At 37.8% G+C, this 24,146-nt stretch overlaps 1 long non-coding RNA gene across 1 annotated transcript in view; it reads left to right on the forward strand.

Moving 5' to 3' along the window:
• Positions 1-24,146, forward strand: part of LOC134737166 (uncharacterized) — a 117,213-nt gene that overhangs the window by 48,411 nt on the left and 44,656 nt on the right. The window contains exon 3 of the long non-coding RNA XR_010121812.1: positions 21,055-21,153. This is a non-coding gene — a long non-coding RNA (uncharacterized lncRNA). The remainder of the gene's footprint in view (positions 1-21,054; positions 21,154-24,146) is intronic.

Consider the following 24,146-nt stretch of genomic DNA (forward strand, 5'->3'; position numbering starts at 1 on the left):
GGGCAATAAAGAAATTACCTGGGAACTCTTCTCAAATTATAGGCATACTGTCATTGTCCACACCCTCCCACATCATTCCCCCAGGAAAATATTGTTAATAAAAATATGTCACACATCACCCAGGTGTTTGCTGGGGGCTGGGGATGTAGGGAACAGGGTAGTAGGTATTGAGAAACCCCAGCAAATCACACTGCAATTCCAAAGACTGTGATTTGCAGGTAAAGGCCATCTTAAAACTTAAACTCTAGGGCAGGGCTTCCTAACCTTGCACTACTGACATTTTAAATGGAATAATTTAGGGAGCTGTCCTGTGTGTTGTAAGCTATTTAGCAACATCCCAGCCTTCCACCCTCTAGAGGCCAGTAGCCCCCTGCCCTCCGCACAAAGTCAAGACAGTAAAAAATGTCTCCAGACATTGCCAATTGTTCTGCTTGGGGGTGTGGGGTGAGGAAGGGATTGCCCTCTGTTGGGAATCACTGAGCCAAAAGTATGTGTGGTATAAACAGGGAGAGAAGTGTTGATTTAAATCAAGCAGGAGACATCTTCATAAGATATATATTCATCACAATTGGTGAACAAGATAATAATTGGGGTGTCATATTCAGGAATAAAAGTTTTAAAAAAACAGCAGCAGTGTATTTTGTCAGTATTGGAAAAAAGCAAGTAAACATAGCTGTGTTATGGTCTACTGTAACTTTGAGAAAAAGTGCTATTTTTAGGACACAAAGTTTTCTCTCTTGGGAAGGAGAGGAGTGCCAACATTTCCCTGAAGAACATGCACTTTGTCAATTAAAAAGTTAAAATTTGCGAAGTCTTTTTTCCCAGCAAAATAGACTTTATGAAGATATATGTCATCTTTGTGTGGAAATGGATCCCCTTATTGAAAACAGACTTGTCATCACAAGGTACTGGGTCACCGTAAGTTTTTAATGGACCTAGCTCTGCAAGGATTGTCAGCCACACTGTGCTCCTTTGCATAATTTCCCTATATTTACCATAAAAAATAGTTTAAAGTATTAATAATTCATTAAAAATTACTTCTAGAAAATATAAATATGAAACAATGCACAATTTTACTAGAAATTAATAAAATAAAACATAAACACCATTAAGATCTGATTTTCACCAGCTGTTAGATTAGAAAATACCACATTTTATTGAATCTAAGTTACTTTCAATTAAAAGACATAATCAGGATTTTATGTCATGGAGAAAGTAAACATGCTGCCAATTAAACTATTACATGTCATTGGTTATAAGACATATTCAAATTTTGGAGCTGCTAAAAATGGGGGAAAAAAGTGCATCTGAGAATCAGTGAAATCTGCACTTGTAAAATTGAAACAGTCCAATGTTGTCAAGAGTGTGGGAAATAGACTTTCTCCTACAATTTTGGTGGCATTGTAAATTGGTACAGGTTTTTGAAAAGAAATTTGGTCTACCTTATTACCTAGGATTCACATATCCAGGAATCTATCCTACAAAAATGAATATAAACCTATGTAACAAAACTGCATGTTCTGCATATGTAACTCAGAACTTAAAGTAAAATTTAAAAAACAGATATAAGAGATAAAGAAAATGAAGCATTACATAAAATGGCAGGTTTTCTTTCTTTTTCTTTTTTTTTTTTTTTTTTTTTGACTCAGTCTTGCTCTGTCGCCCAGGTTGGAGTGCAGTGGCGCGATCTTGGCTCACTGCAACCTCTGCCTCTTGGGTTCCAGCAATCCTTCTGCCTCAGCCTCCCAAGTAGCTGGGACTACAGGCGCACGCCACCATGCCTGGCTAATTTTTGTATTTTTGGTAGAGACGGCATTTCACCATATTGGACAGGCTGGTCTTGAACTCCTGACTTCAAGTGATCCACCTGTCTCGGCCTCCCAAAGTGCTGGGATTACAGGCATGAGCCACTGTGCCCAGCCCATAAAATGGTTTTTTAAAAATTAGAAACAACGTCAACGTCCACCGATAGGTAAGAGCATATAAACATTTTAATATACACTAAATTCTAATTTTAAGCAATCATTAAAAAACAAGGTGGATAGGCTGGGCATGGTGGCTCACGGCTATAATCCCAAAACATTGGGAGGCAGAGGCAGGCAGATCACTTGAGGCCAGGAGTTTGAGACCATCCTGGCCAACATAGCAAAACCCCATCTCTACTAAAAATACAAAAAATTAATTGGATGTGATAGTGCATACCTACAATCCCAGCTACTCAGGAAATTGAGGCATGAAAAGCACTGGAACCTGGGAGGTGGAGGTTGCAGTGAGCCAAGATTATGCCACTGCACTTCAGCTTGAGCGACAGAGTGACACTGTCTAAAAAAATAAAAATAAAAATAAGGTGGATGCGAACATATAAGTTTGAGAAAACGTTATCAATGTTAAACATAAGCAAGGAATAGAAAAGGGATATTACAAAATTCCAATTTTTTTGTAAAGACAATTTTTAAAACCATCTAATTTTTTAATAGTTGTTACTTTTAGAAGATTGGAGGAAAGACGTTTACTTTTTACTCATATGCTTCTCTATTTTTAAAATATGTTAATTTTAGGACAATAATGATAAAGAAAGCCAAGTGCAAGAGAAGGGGCAGAAGAGTGAGTATAGTATGCTACCATTTAATTAAGTAGGTGATCATCTATACACATATATGCTGTATAATTGTGGGGCATCTCTTGAAGGAACTCAGAATATAGTAATAATGCTGGCCATTGTGTTGGAAAAATAGGAGGACTAGAAAACAGCAGTAAAAATGAGGTTTTCTGGTACATATTTGAATATACTTTTTTTTTTTTTTTTTTGAGACGGAGTCTCGCTCTGTCACCCAGGCTGGAGTGCAGTGGCACGATCTCGGCTCACTGCTAGCTCCGCCTCCCGGGTTCACGCCATTCTCCTGCCTCAGCCTCTCTGAGTAGCTGGGACTACAGGTGCCCGCCACCACGCCCAGCTAATTTTTTGTATTTTTAGTAGAGACGGGGTTTCACCGTGGTCTGGGTCTCCTGACCTCGTGATCCGCCCGCCTCAGCCTCCTTAATATACTTTTTAACGTTTTTACTGTTTACATCCATTACCTAGTTAAAAACAAAACAAATAAAAATTTTAAATATTTTTCATTTTATTTTAAAATGTGTTTATCACCTGGCATTTATATGTCTAGTTATATAACTTCAGATTTTTTTTTTTTTTTTTTTGAGACGGAGTCTCGCTCTGTCGCCCAGGCTGGAGTGCAGTGGCGCAATCTCGGCTCACTGCAAGCTCCGCCTCCCGGGTTCACGCCATTCTCTTGCCTCAGCCTCTCTGAGTAGCTGGGACTACAGGCGCCCGCCACCACGCCCGGCTAATTTTTTGTCTTTTTAGTAGAGACGGGGTTTCACCGTGGTCTCGATCTCCTGACCTCGTGATCCGCCCGCCTCGGCCTCCCAAAGTGCCGGGATTACAAGCGTGAGCCACCGCGCCCGGCCAACTTCAGATATTTTAATGCTTGCTCTTTCGTCTGGAGTTTATATGGTTGGAGAAGAACACAGAAGTTATAAACAAGTTTAGCAAAAGCAATGTTGCAATGTCTAGACTCCAGCACCTGGGTTGCAATCCATTAACATTTTTCATCAGTGTGACCTAGGGCAAGTCACTTTCTATTTGCCAGATGCTGCTTTAAACATTTCACATATACTAACTTTTCTTAGTCCTTATTACAATGGTCAGTCTTGTTATTATCATGATTTTAAAGCGGAGGAAACAGAGGCACTACCAGAAATCAAAGTCTCCCACACCATATCGTAAGAAAAGCTGGAGATGTGAGATGAAGAAAGCAAGTGCTATTTGCGTCTGGAATGGTTCCTAGTCCGTGGAGACTCTGGCTTATCTTATCCTCTATGAAGTAAGTTCTGAGCCTCGGTGTGTGGTAGGAATTGAGTAAGTGTGTTGAATGAGTGCCTGCCAAGGGCCCAGTTTTACCCAGAACCCGAAGGAAAGGACAAGAGTTAAGAGAATGACTAATATCTGAACAACTAGACTTGATTTAGGTCTATGGTTGTTTCAGGAAGTATCTCAGCTCCTGTTTTACTAACTGAGGATAGATGACCTCATTGATGTATATGGGCCAAAGTCCTGGGGCTGTGGAACTGGTAGAGGTGGGAGAATCCATTTATCTTCTAAAAAAGTTTGTTTCAATCCAAGCTCCTGATTGTGTTGTTTTAAGCATTTTAGTTGCATCTTTAGCAAGTAAAGACCACTTGCATTCATTTGGCAGCTTCATTAGTCTTCCAATAATTCTTCGAGATAAAATTTGTTATTCCAGTGTAGATGCCCATAAACCTAAAATACTGAGAGATTAACTAACTTCCCCAAGGCCACATAGCTAGTAAGACTCAGCACCAAGATTCGAACCTTCATCCACCTGGCTACAAAGCCAGTGAATCTGTGCAGAAACATGTGACCCAGGAATGCTAATCCAACTCCTAAGATGCCTCACGTGGTTCCCAGATTATAGCTAGAGTGGGTTATATCTAGATCATCTAGGACATGTATTAATGAGGATTCCAAGCCTCATTTCAAAATTGCTGAATGAATCTTCCTGGGACTGAGGCCCATAATCATTATTTACACCAAGCTGTGCTCCACAGGCATAAACTACTAAAATGACTACAACTTCCAGAAAAATATTATTATTTTTCTCATGGTTTATATTTATTAATGATACATATACATAACATTTTATATGCACACATAAAATTATGAGTATATATGTTATACTTAACTATATTACATAATTATAATTACAAGTATAGAAAAAAATGTCTAATTGCACTTTTTAAACAAGAATTATAGAATTCATGCATTATATCAGGTAGATAGGTTCATTTTGCAGCATATCAAAAACTTATTAGACAATACAATACATTAGGAAAAGGTAGAAGTAACATTTTAAGTGGAAATGTTTGTATTTTATTCTGCACTGCTTTGTATATTCCTATGATGGACCAGGAAAATGCAGAGGTGATTTACCATGTAGCCCCAGCTTGGTCATTTGAGTATCTTTATTTCCACCAATCAGTTAAAATATTATGCAAACAATACTTTGAAAAATAATCCGTAAACACTGAAATACATATCATGCCTTAACAAATACCAAATTTCCTCTTTAGAATGCCTCTTGATAGGCCTTGCAGAGACCTGCATACTTCCCTCTGAAAGCTGTACATTGGTTCAGCAACAGCCCCTCAAATCTATAGCTGAGCTTTGTGCGTGTCAAATTCAAAGTATCACTGAAAATTAGATAATTGCATTGAGTGGCCATAAATTGTCCATTTAAAAAAAAACCTGTTTTTTTTAAAGAGTACTTTGAGTCCAACAGCTCCCTTTAATGCCTCTGGACAGTATTTTCAAAACTCATTTGTTTGAGGGGTTTTTAATCTGAGGACATTGAAAAGTTACACCCGCTGTGCTGTCGTCAATCACGCCAGGAGGAAAAATAGTGGCATGATTTGTTATCTGTTATTCCCCTTGCTGTGGTGACTGTCTCCCAGTGCCAGCTCTGTCCTTAAGGCCATCACTTATAGGGACCACTGTCTGTCAAAACCACAGCCAACTTTGAGGGCTGCCTTTGTTGGAGCAGACAAATGAGTATGACCTTTAACAATAAAATAGGCACCTACTGAGAAAGATGAAACAGCAGCTGAAATTAAGAACACCATATAGCCATTTCAAACACTTGAGAAAAGTTAGAAGTAGAACTGAAACTTAATTATAAGAGTAAATGTGGGTAGACGTTGTCAATAATGAAACAGACATGGTCAGAATTATCGATTTGACGTCTGGACTAAAACTTCATCCAGGAATCATCCTACCTTTCATTAATTATAAATGGTATTGATGGGGTTTATTTAAAAGGGGGTGGGGGATTAAATTATGGTAGCTAAAGATTTACCAAGTGGTGATTTTTTCCAGTGGATGCAAGAGATGTGCAATTTGTTTATGAATATTCTAGAAGGGTATAGAAAAAATGAGAATGCACAAAATCTTTGATTTACACTAATAGCTACTTCAAACGAGTTGAAGCAAAGTGCTTCTGCTTGGATTGGTATTGGCTGTGAACTGGCCATTGATATTTTGTAGTATTTCAGAGCTTAGTGTAAGCATTCCAGGCATTGCATTGTAAAGACCACAGCACAGTTTGTGGTTTGAAAGGCTCTTGTAACCCAACCTGGCAAGTGGTCAGTGGAGACTACATTTCACAGAGAACACAAATCAATCTTATTGAGCACTTTTCAAGTAATATAATATTCTGCCTGTGACAATAATGAAATTAGTCTATGGATTTTTTTATATATTGAAATGTCATTTAAATATTGGATGAAATACAGTACTTTATAAATATGCATATTGTGCGGGTTTTATAATAATAATTTTACTGATTTTTAGAGAGAAATCCTTGAGAATAATTTCAGAAAATCCCTCTTATTCAAAATTAGTTATATTTGTTAATTCAGCAACACAGTGTATATGTTTGAAGTAGTTAAAGAGTTCATGGATTTCCCACCTACGATTCTATCAGCTCTTCTGTAGTATACATTTAAGTTACTCACCTGTATTTCCAGTTCTTCTCTTCCTTCAGTTTGTGGTGGGGGTGGAAGAGAGTGGTCACTGAACTTCCCCATCCCCTTGATATTCTTTGGCCAATGAAACATGAGTGGAAGTGATGTATTATTTCCAGGTGAATGCATTCATTTATCCATGGGAGACTCCAAGCTGTCTCTTCCCTTACTATGGAGATAAAGGAGAAAACCTATGTTGAGATTTTGGGTAACTTGGATCACTAAGAATGGAAGACAGATGCCTGCAGGGTCCTCAGGGCTTCTGTGAGGGAGAAATAAACAAAGTATGTTCAAATACATTGAGATTTGGGAGTTGCTTGTTACTACAGCATAAATAATCTTACTTATCCTGACTAACATATTCTAAGTGTTTTTTAAAATTTCTAAATTACCAAAATGCAATGATATCGTGACTTCTCCTATATGATCTATTTGCGTATGTACATATATGCGTGTGATTATTTTAACACGAGATATTAGACCGTGTGTGTAACTTTTCTACATTCCTGACAAATATGTTCCTGGCATCATCTATGTGTGTACTTTATGAGTTTTACTTGAGTTGGTTCTCCCCATAACTCTTCTAGCCCAAAATACAATCACAATACTTTTCAAAAAAGAAAGGATCTAAGGTCTGGGTTCTAATCCTAGAATTGGCTGCACCTGTAATAAGTCCAGGGCTCACAATATAACCTTGAGTACAGAAGTGTACATCATCAAAAGTCCATAGAATTTTTTTATAATCAAAAGCCTACACCAATGTAAAGGCCCAAGTTTTTAATAGGTTTGGAGTTTCAACTGTAACCCCACTCTGAAGTGGTTATCCTTTCAGCGTAGGGTTAAAAAGCTTTGACAAAGCACTGCAGGGAACATTGGATTGCCCTCACCTACATTGTACCTAGCTTGGGATGGATAAATACAGTCTTATTCTCTAATGTTCCCGACTGTCTCTAGGAACACTAAATTTTAAGAGAGAAAAACATGAATCCTGTATTTCAAGAGAGGTGGAACTAAGCCATTGTTAACTCCCCTTAAAAAGGATATTCAGTGGCTAGTTCAGATTGCCCCTGAGACACCTAAAGCTGCATTAAGTACTTGTGAAAGTGAAAATCCACTGGGAACCCAATTCCAGTGTTTAAACCTCAGCATGAATAGTAGAGTTCCTAGCAGGGTGCACTTTTACATGTCCTTATAAGCAGATTCAAAACTTACTGTATGCAGTCAGGCTACACTATTTCTATTAACCTAACGCTGACCATAGTCTTCAGTAAAATGAGCAATTCAAATCTCAAACATTACGTAATCTTTATAAAATTAGAGGGAAAAGGCTGATGAGTATCTGAAAATCCAGAATCTATACATTATATACCATTTAGTTAATATTTGAACCATAAAATATTAAAGAGTTAAGCACATAAAATATCTAGGTTCCTATCTTCCTACCAAATATGGCATAATATAAATTCTCCAAATTTATTTTAAAATATATTGACATTGGATTTTGAGTAGATCATTTATATTTTTAATAAATACTTCCCTCAGATACGTACTTTATGAATGTACAACTTGATAGAATTGTATACAATGTATAAATAACCATTTGGTAGCATTAAATGGTTCAGTATTTACTTAGTATGTAATATATAAAATATGAGACTATATAATTTTAAGTTAATAGTATAGATGCACATATATTTATTTTAAAACACCTGTCTAAAGGTAATCAAACTTTGAAGATTTGAATTATTTCCCCTGAAAAGTAAAAAGACTTAAGCATCCTCCCTTAATGCCATACTTATTCTTCATATTTTAAGCATATATTTGAACAATCTAACAACTGTTTTACTAGCAACTACTGAGAAATTTGCATTTCATTCAATATTGCTTAGCAAATTGTGTTCTGCTTTAAAGTCAGTTTTAAACACAGCATCCTGATTGCTATTTGACAGTAGAAGGTCAATCATGAGATATTTTAGATCCTATTAAAATATTTCAGGTCAAGCAGAGGCGATGGAAAAATAACCACTACAGGATCTTTATTGTGTATGATGGGACCACAAATAAACTTTGCATCCCTACTCCCAAGTTGTTCAGGCTTGACTGAAACCTAACGGGTGAGCTTATGTGTTGATTTTCACATGTAAGCAAAGAGGTAAAATAACCCCAGCTCTTTAAACGTACCAATGTGGTGGATGACTTGGCACCTTATACCTTCTGAAAATAAAATTAGCTAAATGTTAGACATATGGTAGGGTCGTTAATGGGAGAACAGCACAACTAGATGTGCTCACCCTCTGGGCCCCTGTTTCTTAACTATTCAAGACTCTACACATTGATTGTTACACTTCAACACTTCCCACTTGCTGAAGGGACATTTGCTTTTAACCAGGGTCTTGAACACCTTCCTTTATTTTCTAATAGTCACACCACTTTCAAAGTTTGGTAAATGATTACTAAATTTGTTGTTTGGACACAAAAATTCTTTTTTGGAAAAAAGGATCTATAAAAACTCTATGAATGGAAATAATTTATAGCTTGTGTGTGAAAGATAAATGCTATGAATCTGCATTTCACATCCAGCCATTAAGGAGACTAGGTTTGGATTTGATTTTTTTAATGTACTATCAAAAAAATAACAAAAGCTGCCCATTTATATAAGAATGAATGATTGAAATCATTGTCCCACAAGGACCATATTCAGGAAATGCTTCCTCTCTCCCTAAAGTGTTCCTACATTTTTGTGTGGGGTGTGTGTGTGTGTGTGTGTGTGTGAGGTCTTTATATCTGTCTCCATTTTATAGAACCTTTTTTAAAACATACTTAAGTCACACACTTCAAAGATGGCCAAAGATTAGATAGAAAAATATTATTTGAAACAATATTAAATGAAAAAGATGAGATTATCGAATAAAAGCTCATATCACAAATTACTTTGAAGATTTAAAGATATTTCAAAGTTTAAAATAGGCATTTATATCTCTAAATCACAGTTTATCCTCTTTAATATGCATATATGTGTGTTTGCACATGTATGTGCATGTATAGATTATTGATAGATATATGTTTAATGTTAGGATATCAGACAAAAGAGGATTTCAATAATAGTATTTTTACTTTTCTTTTAAATTTATGAAAACTTCTTTAGGAAGTTGTTTACCTTTGTAATCATAGACTTCACATTTTCATTTCACTTCCCTATCATCTATCTCTCCAATATGATTCCCTCCTCTTCTTATCTTACCCTACTCTCAAATAAATGCTCCAATATACTGCTACATTAACAAGGTGATTATTACAAAGTTATGTACGAACTGCATTAAAAGGCATGAATGAGTCCATGTAGAGTATGAGATATCAGATACACCTGAAAAATGTTAAGTATAAAGGAATTTTCAGTGAAATCTAAACTGACTATAAGGAAGCCCTATAGGTACACAAAAATAATATAAAAACCCAACTCTTTCTATTTCAAGGATTTGCTTTATCATTTTTGCTTCTGTCTTACCCATTTCACAACCGTAAGCCAGCCCTTATTTCTGTCCTAGGTGACCTGAGTTGTGCTTATAACCAGGGCACTGTTCTGCAAGGAACATGCTGTGAGGCTTCCTTGCATAATCTTTAGGATGAATTCCACATAGTAGTCACAGTGACAAAACCCATGTTCTTCCATGTTGGAGAGAAGCATCTGATTAGATGTTGGGACTTCAGGCAGAGACTGCTGTCTTCCTAATACTGTAATTTTGGACAAGAAGTTAACTATTGGTACTTAGAAAACAAATGATTTTAAAAATAACTTCAAGCTCTAAAACTCTGATCCTGCTCAACAACCAATGCTTAAAGAATCATAGAATCTCAGAATTCAAAGGAACCTTCAACGATACTTTTAGCACATTTAACACATCACTAAAATACAGAAGAGAGACCCAGAAGACCTAATAGGACCATTGCCATCACTACAAAGTTCAGATAACGGCAAACTCAATCTTTTTCACCACCAGATTAAAGGAGTCAGACAATCAGGCTCATGATAAAACATTATTTTTAAAAGTTAGATACATTGTTTTGTTTGCTCTGAAAATATTGATCAGAATAACAATCACAATTGACTTTTTAATGGAGAAAGAAATATAGAAAATTTTGACACATCCGTTAACTACTAGTTGCAGGAAGTGTGTTAGATAAAGAAGTATTGAAAGTCCTTTATCCACTTATTACAGATTCAGCCTAGAAGCTACAACTAGCAGCAAGTAATTTCATTCCCCTTCCCTTTGGTCAACTTTGGCAAGTTCTAACTCTTAAATTTAACCCTATTCTTTAAAAAGAAGCTATTACAGGATTGGCTTAAAATATAGACAAAATGACAATAAAAGACCATGAACTACAGCTTAATAATGAAAACACAGCCTCAAAGAACATGCTCCTTGTTTTAAAACACCAACCGTTTTGGTTTGAAACTTGGAAAAGGAACAGAACCTTTTCAGCCCCTGCATTTACTTTAGAATAGTATCATTATTAAGCATGTTTAACGTCCCACGGAGAATTTGTTAATTATTTAGATCCAGGTTAAGTATGGAAAAAGAAGCTTGTTGCTATTGTCCTGAAAACCATTCAAACAAGCTACAAATTTGCATGAGGTTGAAGCACTCTTTACTTATAGAATTAATTTATTTTAGTACACATAATGAAACTTGCTCTTTTCCAAAAATAATTTGAATCAGTACTTAACAGAGAAGCATTTTGTAATCATTTGGGGGAGAGGAGTGGGTTATAGACTCCATTGAGAAACTGACGAAATGCACTTTCACCCGGAGATACTATCTAGAATTTCAAGAAGTTTGCCATTTTCTGAACCTCATTCATTAACTACATATAAGTGACAAAATTATTTTTGAAATCTGCCTCCAGTATTGCATGATTTACATGTATTTATGGAATTAAGTCAATGAATGAATCATCGTAAGATGTTTACACAAAGTTTGACAGGTAGGGTTCAATTAAGAATAATTTATGTTATCATTAATACATTATTTTACTTTATTTTTGGAGGGAGTAGAAAATTATTCTCTTTAAGATTTTTTTGGCATTGCATTAAATCTATACAGCAGTTTGGGTAAAATTGTTATTTTTAAAATATTGAATTTTCTGATCAGTGTATACACAATCACTCTCCATTGATTTAGATTTTCCTTAATTTCCTTTTGCAATGTTTTGTAGTTTAAGGAAAAAATTATTCATTTTTTTCATTAATTTTTTTAACTTTTATTTCAGGTTCAAGGGAACATGTGCAGGTTTGTTATATAGGTAAATTGCATGTCACAGGGGTTTGGTATACAGATTAATAAGCATAGTACCCAATAAATTGTTTTTCAATCCTCTTCTTCCTCCCTTCCTTTACCCTCGAGTAGGTGCCCATGTCTGTTGCTCATGTTTTTGTGTCCATATGTACTCAATGTTTAGCTCCCACTTATAAATGAGAACATGTGGTATTTGGTTTTCCATTCCTGCATTAGTTTGCTTAGGTTAATGGCCTCCAGCTCCATCACTGTTGCTGCAAACGACATGATCTCATTCTTTTATATGGCTGTGTAGTATTCCATGGTGTATATGTACTAAATTTTAAAAATCCAGTCTACCATTTATAGGCATTTAGGTTGATTCCATGTCATTCCTATTGTGAATAATACTGTGATGAACATACATGTGCATGTGTCTTTACAGTAGACTGTTCCTTTAAGTATATATCCGATAATAGGATTACTGGGTTGAATAATTTTTGCTTTGAGTTCTTTGAGATATTGCCAAACTACTTTCCATAATAACTAAACTAATTTATATTTCCACCAGCAGTGTATAAGCATTTCTCTTTCTCCACAAACTTGACAAAATCTTTTATTTTTTGACTTTTTAATAATAGCAATTTGACTAGTGTGAGATGGTGTTTCATTGTGGTTTGATTTGCATTTCTCCAAGGAATAGTGATGCTGAGGATTTTTTCATATGCTTGGTGGCCACATATATGTCTTATTTTGAAGTGTCTCTTCATGTATTTGCCCACTTTTTGGTGGGGGTGCTTTTTGCTTGGACATTCGTTTATGATCTTTATAGATTCTAGATGTTAGACCTTTGTTGGATTCATAGTTTGCAAGTATTTTCTCCCATTCTGTAGGTTGTCTGTTTATTATGTTGGCAGTTTCTTTTGCCATGCAGAAGCTCTTTAGTTTAATTAGGTCCCAATTGTCAATTTTTGTTTTTGTTGTGTTTGCTTTTGAAAACTTAGTCATAAATTATTTGCCCAGGCCAATGACTAGAAGAGTATTTCTTAGGTTTTCCTCCAGGATTTTTATAGCTTGAAGTCTTAAATTTAAGTCTTTAATCCATCTTAAGTTAATTTTTATATATGATGAGAGTCCTTTCCCTATTGCTTTCAACAAATTCAACTTTGTTGAAGATCAGATGGTTCTAAGTATGCGGTATTATTTGTGGGCTCTTTATCCTGTTCAATTGGTCTATATGTGTGTTTTTATATGAGTTCCATGCTGTTTTGGTAGCATTGTAGTATAGTTTGAAGTTGGATAATGTCATGCCTTCAGCTTTGTTCTTATTTCTTAGGATTGCCTTAGCTATTTGGTCTCTTTTTCATTCCCTATGAATCTTAAAAAATTTTTTTTTTTACTAATTCTGTGAAGAATATCATTGGTAGTTTGATAAGAATAGCATTGCATCTATAAATTGCTTTGGGTAACATGGCCGTTTTAAAATATTGATTCTTCTTATCCATGAGCATGGAATGTTTTTCCATGTGTTTGTGTCATCTTTGATTTCTTTCAGCAGTGTTTTGCAATTCTTGCAGAGATCTTTCACTTCCCTGGTAAGTTGTATTTCTAGGTACTTAATCGTTTCATGTCTATTGTGCATGGGATTATGTTCTTGATTTGGTGCTCAGCTTGCATGTTGTTGGTGCGTAGAAATGCTACTCATTTTCATACATTGATTTTGCTTCCTGAAACTTGCTGAAGGTGGTTATTAAATCAAGCATCTTTTGGGCTGAGACTATTGAGTTTTTTAGATAGAATCAGGGAGTCAAACTATCCCTGTTTACGAATAATGTGATTCAGGGATAGTTTGACTCTCTGATTCTATCTGAAAAAGCCCACAGATTTTATGTAAAAAACCCTGCAAGCTCTTCCTGTTGACAGATGATATGATTTATAAATAAAATATTTTAAAATAAATATTTCTAAAATATTTATAAATGAAATCATATCATCTGCAAACAAGGATAGTTTGAAACACACTCTTCCAATTTGGATGCTTTTTATTCCTTTCTCTTTCCTGATTGCTCCGGTCAGGAATGCCAGTACCATGTTCAGTAGGAGTGGGAGAGGGCATCCTTGTCTTGTTCCAGTTGCCAAGGGGAATGCTTTCAGCTTTTGCCCTTTCAGTATTATGTTGGCTGTAGGTTTTTCATAGATAGCTCTTATTATTGTGAAGTATGCTCCTTCAGTGCCTAGTTTATTGAGTTTTTAACATGAAGGGATGTTGAACTTTTTCAAAAGCCTTTTCTGCTTCTATTGAGATGATCACATGCTTTTCATTTTTAGCTCTGTTTATGTGATGAATCATATTGAGTAATTTGTGTATGTTGAACCAACCTTGCATCCTAGGGATAACTTCTACTTGATTATGGTGGATAAGTTTTTTGATATGCTGCTGGATTCAGTTTGCCAGTATTTTGTTGGGGATTTTTGCGTCAATGTTCATCAAAGTTATTCATCTGATGCTTTCTCTTTTTGTTGTGTCTCTGCCAGATTTTGATTTCCCCTCAATTTCATTATTTACTCAGCAGTTATTCAGGAGTAGGTTGTTTAATTAATGTGGAATTGTATGAATTGTGGAATTTTCTTAATATTGACTTCTATTTTTATTGTACTGTGGTCCTAGAATGTGTTTGGTATGTTTTCAGTTTTGTTTTGTTTTTTTAATTTGCTGAGGATCTTTTTGTGTCTGATTGTGTGGTCGATTTTAGAGCATGTGTTATGTGCAGATAAGAAGAATATATATTTTGTTTTGGGGTGGAGACTTCTGTAGATGTCTATTAGGTCCATTTGGTCCAGTGTCAAGTTCAGGTCTTGAATATCTTTGTTAGTTTTCTGCCTCCGTGATCTGTCTAACATGGTCAGTGGGGTGTTGAAGTATCCTACCATTATTGTGTGGTTACGTAAGTCTCTTTGTAAGTCTCTAAGAGCTTTCTTTATGAATTTGAGTGCTTCTCTGTTGGGTGCACATATATTTAGGATAGTTAGGTCTTCTTATTGAATTGAACTCTTGACCATTATGTAATTCCCTTCTTTGTCTTTTTTGATCTTTGTCACTTAAAAGTCTGTTTTGTCTGAAATTAGAATACCAACTCCTGCTTTTTTTCTGTTTTCCATTCGTTTGACAGATTTTTCTCCACTCCTTTACTTTGAGCCTATGGGGTCACTGCATGTGAGACAGGTCTCTTGAAGACCACACATACTGTTAGGTCTTGCTTCTTTATCCAATTTGCCATTTATTTAATTGAGGCACTTAGCCCATTTCCATTCAAGGATAGTATTGATATGTTTGGATTTGATCCTATGAATCATGTTGTTAGTTTGTTATTATACAGATGTGTTTGTGTGATTGGCATGTAGTGTCACCAATTTATATACGTAAATGTGTTTTTGTAGTGGCTGGTAATAGTCTCTCCTTTCCATATTTAGCACTCCCTTCACGACTTCTTGTAAGGCAGGTCTGGTGGTAAAGAATTCCCTTAGCATTTGCTTATCTACAAAGGTTCTTATTTCTCCTTCACTTATGAAGCTTAGTTTGGCTGAGTATAAAATTCTTGGTTGGAATTTCCTTTCTGTAGTAATGCTGATTATTTATAGACCTCCAGTCTATTATGGCATGTAGTGTTTCTGCTTAGAGGTTCACTGTTAGCCTGATGAGGGTTCCCTTTGTAGGTTACCTGCCCCTTCTCTCTTGCTGCCTTCAACATTTTCTTTCATTTTGACCTTGGAAACCTGATAACTATCTGTCTTGGAGGTTATCTTCTTGTGTAGTATTTTGCTGGGGTTCTTTAAATTTCCTGAATTTGAGTGTTGGCCTCTCTAATGAGGTTTGGGAAGTTTTCATGAATGATGTTGTGAAATGTTTTCCAAGTTGCTTGCTTTCTCTCTCTTATAGGGGCCCCAGTGAGTCATAGATTTGATCTCTCTACATAATTCCACATTTCTCAGGTTTTTTTCATACTTCTTTATTACTTTTTATGTATTTTGATCTGACTGAGTTATTTTAGTGAACTTATTTTCAAGTTCTGAGATTGTTTCCTCAATTTGGACGAGTCTCCTGTTAATACTTGCAATTGTAGTCTGAAATTCTTGAAGTGAGTTTTTCAGCTCTATCAGATAAGTTTGTTTTTTTCTTAAAATGGCCATTTTGTCTTTCATCTCCTGTATTATTTTACGTATTTCTTAGAATTGTTCAATTGGGTTTCAACTTTCTCCTGAATCTTTTTTTTTTTTTTTTTTTTTTTTTTTTGTGATGGAGTCTCGCTCTGCCACCCAGGCTGGAGTGCAGTGGTGCGATCTCAGCTCACTGTATGCTCCACCTCCCGGGTTCACACCATTCTCCTGCCTCAGCCTCCCAAGTAGCTGGGACTACAGGCACCCACCACCACACTCAGCTAATTTTTTGTATTTCTTTTAGTAGAGATGGGGTTTCACCGTGTCAGCCAGGATGGTCTCGATCTCCTGACCTCGTGATCCACCTGCCTTGGCCTCCCAAAGTGCTGGGATTACAGGCATGAGCCACTGCACCCGGCCAACTTTCTCCTGAATCTTGATAATGGTTTCAGTCTACATTCTGAATTTTATTTCTGTCATTTCAGCCATTTCAGCCTGGTTAAGAATCATTGCTGGGGAACTAGTGTGGTAATTTAGAGGTAAGAGGACACTCTGCTTTTTGAGCCTCCTGACTTGTTGTGCTGGTTCCTTCTCATCTTCGTGGGCTGATTTTCTTCAATTTTTGAAGTTGCTGTCCTTTGGATGGGATTTTTTTGCTTTTATTTTCATATCCTTGGTGGGTTGATTGTGGTATAAGGTAGGTTTAGTTAACTGGCTTCATTTCAGTAATATTTTAGAGGGCCAAGGCTCAGCTCAGCACTCTGGGCTACATGTTCTCACTCTGTGGGGCTGGCGGGCCCTTTGCCTTGTTCTCTGTTCCTGTGAGTTTAGGATCCTGCTGCACGGGAGAGGTCGAGGTGTTCCCAGACTGCTGGCCACAACACTTCAATGGGTGGTACCAGCCAAAGCACTTCTTTGGGTGGTAGCAGCAGGATCCAGGCTCATTCACAAATGCCAGCAGGAGCAGTAGCATGTAGGGTTGCATGCTCATGAGATCGGGCAGGGCATGGGCACAGGGCTACAAGCCTCTGTGCAGGCTTTGGCTGTGGGAGCAGTGGTAGCATGATGTGGGGTGGAACCATTAGCATCTGTGTGCACATTTGCACTGGCAACAGTCTTGGTGTGGGGGCAGGGCACTGGTAAGTGCGGGGCTGACAGCCTCTGTGCACAGGTTTGCTATGGCAGCAATGAAAATGCAGGGCCGCTGGCCTTTGTGCATGCATTTGCACCAGCAACAATGGTGATGCAGGGCAGGGGAGTGGACCTACTAGTCTCCATGTGCATGTTTGCATCAGCAATGTTGGCATGGTGAGGGAGAGAGCAGGGTGTGCTTATACCATCAGCAGTGGCACAGTGGGTGCACACACACACACACACAGGAACCTGTTGGGGACGAGAGGCGAGGTCCACTTGTGCACACATACACCAGCAAAGCAATGGGGGCCATGGATGAGTGTGTGCCAGCAAAGAGGCATGAGAGAGGCTGCTGTGGGAGGAAGGTGTGAGTGGGCTGGTGCATATTGGTGGAGCTCTCCAATGGTCAGGTGCATCCTGCCAGTGCAGCAGCTCTCATGCAGGTTCCCAGGAGTCACCCCAATTGGGCATCCAAGGCTGCACTGCAAGTAGGCACAGGCAAGCTAGGACCCTGCGAGAGACCAACAGACAAAGAGGTGCTCAGGTTGGACTGGTCCCATCTCACTGGCAAGAATGCCCTGCTATCTTCAGGTCCAATGATCACCCTAAGGTTAAAAATCTCCTAGGGGAGCATGGTAAGCCTTGAGGGATGGGTATCCCTGGCCATGCTCCACTGCAGATGTTCTCACATCAAACCCTCTGGGCTCTGCACAGGTTGGAGTCTGGCCCCCACCACCTCTCTAAGCAGCTCTCCCTGCCAGCTCAAGTGTCCAGAGGGATTGTGGGGTCTCCTGCTGCCAGGATTCCAGGGGTTCATGGTAAGAACAGGTTTCTCTTTGCCTGCTCAAGTCACCCCTTCCCCAAGAGTCTTTAGGGGCCAGGAATGAGTGCGCAGTAGCCCCGTGCAGGGCTCCCAGTTTTCTCCCCCTTCAGCCCAGTGTCTATATCCTCCCTCTGTCCACTCTCAATACCTCCCGTTTGAAGACCTACTTGGAGTGCACCAGTCTTCCTGATGTCCCAGTCCCTCAGTGGCAGATGTTCCTCCTGGCTGGGTCTAGTCCACCATCTTGCCTCTGTTCCCGTATTTTCTTTAAAGACCTAAGAAAATTATTCCCAATCAAATACAAAAAGTCTATTCTAAGTTGAATATGAAAGAATATATATACTACCAGTGGTAAAAGATATTGTCGACTTTTAAACAAAAACTCATAAATCAAAATACAGTTGGCCCTTAAAGAACACAGGTTTGAGGCCGGGCGCGGTGGCTCACGCTTGTAATCCCAGCACTTTGGGAGGCCGAGGCGGGCGGATCACGAGGTCAGGAGATCGAGACCACGGTGAAACCCCGTCTCTACTAAAAATACAAAAAATTAGCCGGGCGTGGTGTCAGGCTCCTGTAGTCCCAGCTACTCGGAGAGGCTGAGGCAGGAGAATGGCGTGAACCCGGGAGGCGGAGCTTGCAGTGAGCCGAGATCGCGCCACTGCACTCCAGCCTGGGCGACACAGTGAGACTCCGTCTCAAAAAAAAAAAAAAAAAAAAACACAGGTTTGGACTACATGGGTTTACTTATATATAGTCTTCCTCCAGCTCTGCCACCTCTGAGACAGCAAGAACCCCTCCTTTTCCTCCTTCTCCAAAGCTTAATCAACATGAAGATTGTGAAGATGAAGACCTTAGGATGATCCACTTTCACTTAATGAAATATAAGTAAATATATTTTCACTTTTTTCAATTTTCTTAATATCATTTTATCTAGCTTCATTGTAAGAATAGAGCATATAACTCATATAACATACAAAATATATGTTAATCAACTGTTTATTTTATCAGTAAGAATTTCAGTCAACAATAGCCTGTTAGTAGTCAAGTTCAAGGGTTAATTGTAACCACAATAATAACAAAAGCATTTGTTCAGTTTTTAAGATATTCCAGATTTCATCTTCATAAGAACCTTATGAGGAACATAATACTGTACAAATACCTCCATTGTACATGTGAGTGAACTAAAGTTTAAAGAAGTTAATGTAGGGGAGTAAAAAATGGCTTCCTTCAACTCTTCTAGGTTTCTTGGGTAGAATATGAATTAAATTGATATAAGACATAAGATTAACAGGAGGAAAATATATTTAGTGATGTACACATGCATGGGAGTTCCACAAAATGAGACTTGAAGAAGGATCAGGTGACTAAAGCTTCTATAGCATCCTGGGCTACAGAAAGGAATAGGGACTTGGGGCTTCTGGGAGGTGGTGGCACAAGTCATGGGAGGCTGAGGGGAGATGTCCTGGTGAATAAATGTCTTGTTATGCATATAAAAGTCTCTCAGGTAATGGAAGCTATCAGGATCAGTGCTAGGTGAATAAGGGTGGGGCGTAATGTAGGAAAGTGAATCCCAGGAGGAAAAAAAAAGGTTCTAAAGCAGCCCAGTGCCCCCTAAATGCCCACCCTTTTGTTCTTAGTCCTCAGTGCAACCTCTTCCAGTAACACCTAAAGCATGCATGCCCTGGAGCTTGCCTTCAGGTTGTCCTTGTGAAGGTGAAGATGGCTGGTTCCCTGCTCTAACTGAACTTGGCTACAGTTTCATAACCTGTCTGTACCTCTCCATTGGTATTAATTTATTTATTCAGAATTCTATTTATGAATTGATGCATGCATTTATTGAGCATCTTCTTAGTAGTAAGGGTCAACGGCAAAGTCTGTGGGCTCATTATGTAAGTAGATGGACAGTCATGTAAACCACATAATATAGTGGGACAGTACAAGAACAAGATATGTAACAAGAAGCAACAGTAAGGAAAAATCAATGAACCTGGGAGGTGTTGGGGTGGGGAGTCTGGGGAAATTTTTACTAAGGTGTTAGAAACCTTTGCGTTGAGTGTTCAAGATAAACCTAATGTTAACCCAATCTCTGCAGTGCTGCTTGACCCCTATAAGCCTCCCAAACTCCACAACGTTCAGCTAGCCTGTGGCATACTAAAATGTGAGTGTTTGCTTAAAAAGCAAAACGAAGAAATGAATGAATTGGGTTTGTGTTTATTTTTGTGGGGACAGTTCCAGCTTTTTACAAAAATGAAGTAAGTGCAGCAGGAACGAGTATTTGGGGTAGAGCATGGAGATAATGGAAAATATTTTACCCTTCACCCTCTCCCTCCAAAATGTCTGTAGCAGATGCCATTTAGCAGCAACCTGATAATTAATATTAACCAGAGTAGTTACTTTTTCTTAACACGGACACCTGACTCAGTGTTCTCTGCCATTTAGCAGCAGACTGATAATATTAACCAGAGTAGCTACTTTTTCTTAACACAGACACCTGACTCAGTGTTCTGCATATATTAATAATTCTTCAGAATAGGTACTAGTCACCCCATTTTAGATGTAGTTAAGGACATTTTAATTCAGGGACTTGTCTAGGTCACAGTATGTCCCTGAGCAAGGATTGACTGGGCCTAACTTCTGTTTCTTGATCACATGGAGAGGTATCTCCATATTCCTAGCTGTAGCAGCTGCCAACAATGAAATGTGCACTTCCCCTCCACAAGTACACAAGAAAAACAGAGCCAACGCCATTGACTTTTGATAAATGTATACTGTTTCAGACCAAATATTGCAAAATGCCCTCATTTAAATTAAAAACATAAACTAACATCATGTTTTAGCAAGATATTTAGATCTGCTCCCTCTCCCTCCCTGCAATAAAATGAGGACTGTCATTTATTGCCATTGACAAAATGCTTATCTTTCATTAGCAAATAAATAATAAACTGAACTCCTTAGACACGACTTCACATGATAGACATGGTATCTTTGTCTACAAAATTTCTACATAAAAAGTAGTGAAGTGGGACTCCTTTCCTAAATGCAACCTAACAACTATTGGTTCATCCACAGTTCCATCAAAGGAGGGATCTTCCTACTGACCAGAAGACCTGTACAGCCTGAGAATGATTCCTTTCAACTCTGAGAGAAGAAGCTGCAGATGAAGAGCAAGTAGGATGGTGAAGTGCTTAATCAGTGGCCAGGCAATCAATAAACACAACAGGTCAAATCAGTTGAATTGAATTAAATTGACCTTATATCTTTGGAGAAAAGCCTAAAGACAGACAGAAAGAGAGCAGGCTGGCCAGGCACAGTGGCTCACGTCTGTAATCCCAGCACTTTGGGAGGCCGAGGCTGGTAGATCATCTGAGGTCAGGAGTTTGAGACCCGCCTGGCCAACATGGTTAAACCCTGTCTATACTAAATATACAAAAATGAGCCAGGTGTAGTGGTGGGTGTCTGTAATCCCAGCTACTTGGGAGGCTGAGGCAGGAGAATTGCTTGAACTCAGGAGATGGAGGCTTCAGTGAGCAGCCTGGGCAGCAGAGTGAGACTCCATCTCAGAAAGAAAAAGAATAGAGAGAGAGAGAGAGAGAACAGGCTAGGGTTGCATGGGCTTGTAATAGCAAAGGAAATCCAGGAGTTAAGAAATTTAAATGATAGCTTATAAAAGACCAGTTAGAGATGTATGCATCTTCAATGTGAGGAGGCTTAAACAGAAAGAAAAAACAGTATTGTCTGTACTTGTATATTGTTTGCAAATACAGATAATTTTCTGTGCCCTTTTCCTTCTCACTGTGTTTCCCTGTCTGTTGGTTATTTTTCTCAGCCAGTAAACTTAATCAAGTTTTCTTTTACTATCAAGCTCCCATTCAATTTTATTCTCCTCCTTTCTCAAACTTTCTTACTTCTTGTTCTCTGCTCAATGTATACTTTCTCATTGCTCTGCTGAACTTACACTATTGACTCCTTAATTGCTTAATTCTCTAATTGTAGAAATAAGAATCTTGATCTACAAACTCAGATGTACAAGAAATATATCACAATGTAATTTAGTACATTGATTCTTTAAATCAACCTAATTCTAGTTATAAGCCATATCTTACTCAGCTCTTAAGACAATCGATCTCCATCTTGCAAGATCTTCCAGGACCTTGCATTGAAGAGACCTTTAAAGTCTTCTGTGACACTGGTTAGAGACAAGCAATTTCATGTTCAAGCTGACATGGAGCTTTTTAGTGCAGATTCTCTGATGCTTTGAAATCATTTACTCCTGGGACCAAGACATCATTTTTGAGAATGAGAATCCTGTACCTAGGGTGCAGCATCTCTGAGTTCATTCATTCTAAAGTGTAGGATTTCCACAGGACACCAAACAAGGCAGGGAGCAGGGTGTGTCTACTGAGGGACTCACCCACTTTCCAATTTTATGAATCTGGTGGACATGTTCTCATTGTCTCCTTGTCCTCAAAAGAATTCCTCACTTTTGCTCTTATCTATGGTATCTACCATGATCTAGGCTTTCAAAACAAAACTGTGAGAAACTTCACTTCAAGTGGCTCCCCTTCTTCCCTTAAAACTTGCTAAGACTAGGAACAATACATAGCATTGGCATGTAGAAAAAGAAAGAAAGAATTGTATAAGAATAAAACATTGGCTAATCCCACCATAAGTCAGGCTACCACACAACCTATTGAGCACTTTCTTTTTTGTCCAGGTAAACTTGACCTAATTTTTCTGGTCACCCAAAGTCCACAGTTTACATTAGAGTCACTCTTGGTGTGGTACACTCTATGTGTTTGGATAAATTCTTAAAGACATACATTCATCATTGTAGTATAATACAGAGTAGTTTCACTGTCTAAAAATCCTCTATTCCCCACCTATTTCTTCCTCCTTTCCTTCTAACCCCTAGAAACCACTGGTACTTTTTATGATCTTCCTAGTTTTGCCTTTTACAGAATGTCACGTAACTGAAATTATACAGTAGATAGCTCTTAAAAAGTGGCTTCTTTTACCTAGAAACATGAATTTAAATTTCCTCCATGTCGTTTCATGGCTTCATAGCTCATTTCTTTTTAGTGCTTAATAATATTCTGTTGTCTGAAATCAACTGTTTACGGTTGATTTATCCATTCACCTACTAAAAAACATTTTGGTTGCTTTCAAGTTTTGAAAATTTTGACTAAAGCTGCTTTATACAACTCTGTGCAGGATTTTGTGTGGACATAAGTTTTCAACTCATTTGGGTAAATACCAGGGAGTGCCACTGCTGGATTGCATGAAAATAACATATTTAGTTTTGTCAGAAGTTGTCAAACTGTCTTCCAAAGTGGCTATATCATTTCACATTCCCACTAGAAATGAATGAGATTTCCTGTTGCTCCACATCTTCACCAATATATATCATTGTCAGTGTTTTGAGTTTTAAGTATTCTAATAGCTGTGTAGTGATATCTCATTATTGTTTTAGTTTGCATTTCCTGATGGCATATGATGTGGAGCATCTTCTTACATGTTTATATAACTTTCATATATATATATATATATATATATATATATTTAGAGTTGTCTGTTAAAGTATTTGACCCTGGACCTAATTTTGATGTTGAATATGATAGAGCATTCTTTTTTTTTTTTTTTTTTTTTTAAAGACTTTGGCCTTTTGGCTTCAATACAAGGGCATTCTCCTGGTATCCCCTAGCTATTCTGACATTTTCTTCTCTGTCTCATTTATATTAAATACTTCCCCCTGACTCCTTGACTTTTGGTTTTCTCAAGGTTCCCTTTGCAGCTTTCCCTGGGAGCACTCACCCACAATTATGGTTTCAACTACCGTTATATCAATCCTTATATTATCTAACTCAGTAAGTTTTATGCAAATGCTCAAGTTGGAAACATAAGAAATATTTTTGACATCTTTGTCTTCTTCACCCTCACTCCCAAACCTATTTATCAGAATATCTTGCTAACTTTCCAGCTCAATCGGATGCAAATGACTCTTTATCTCACTTTCATAACATACATTTCCATTGAGAACATTCAACTCTATCACATAAGCATCAAATATAAATCATAGACAAAATGTTTAATATGTTTTGAGTACAAATATGAAGCTAGCAAGCTAAAGCTGGTAAGGCATGGGCAGAATTCATTCAATATGT

This window comes from Symphalangus syndactylus, chromosome 7, assembly GCF_028878055.3.
Source record: "Symphalangus syndactylus isolate Jambi chromosome 7, NHGRI_mSymSyn1-v2.1_pri, whole genome shotgun sequence".
In the NCBI taxonomy this organism is placed as follows: domain Eukaryota; kingdom Metazoa; phylum Chordata; class Mammalia; order Primates; family Hylobatidae; genus Symphalangus; species Symphalangus syndactylus.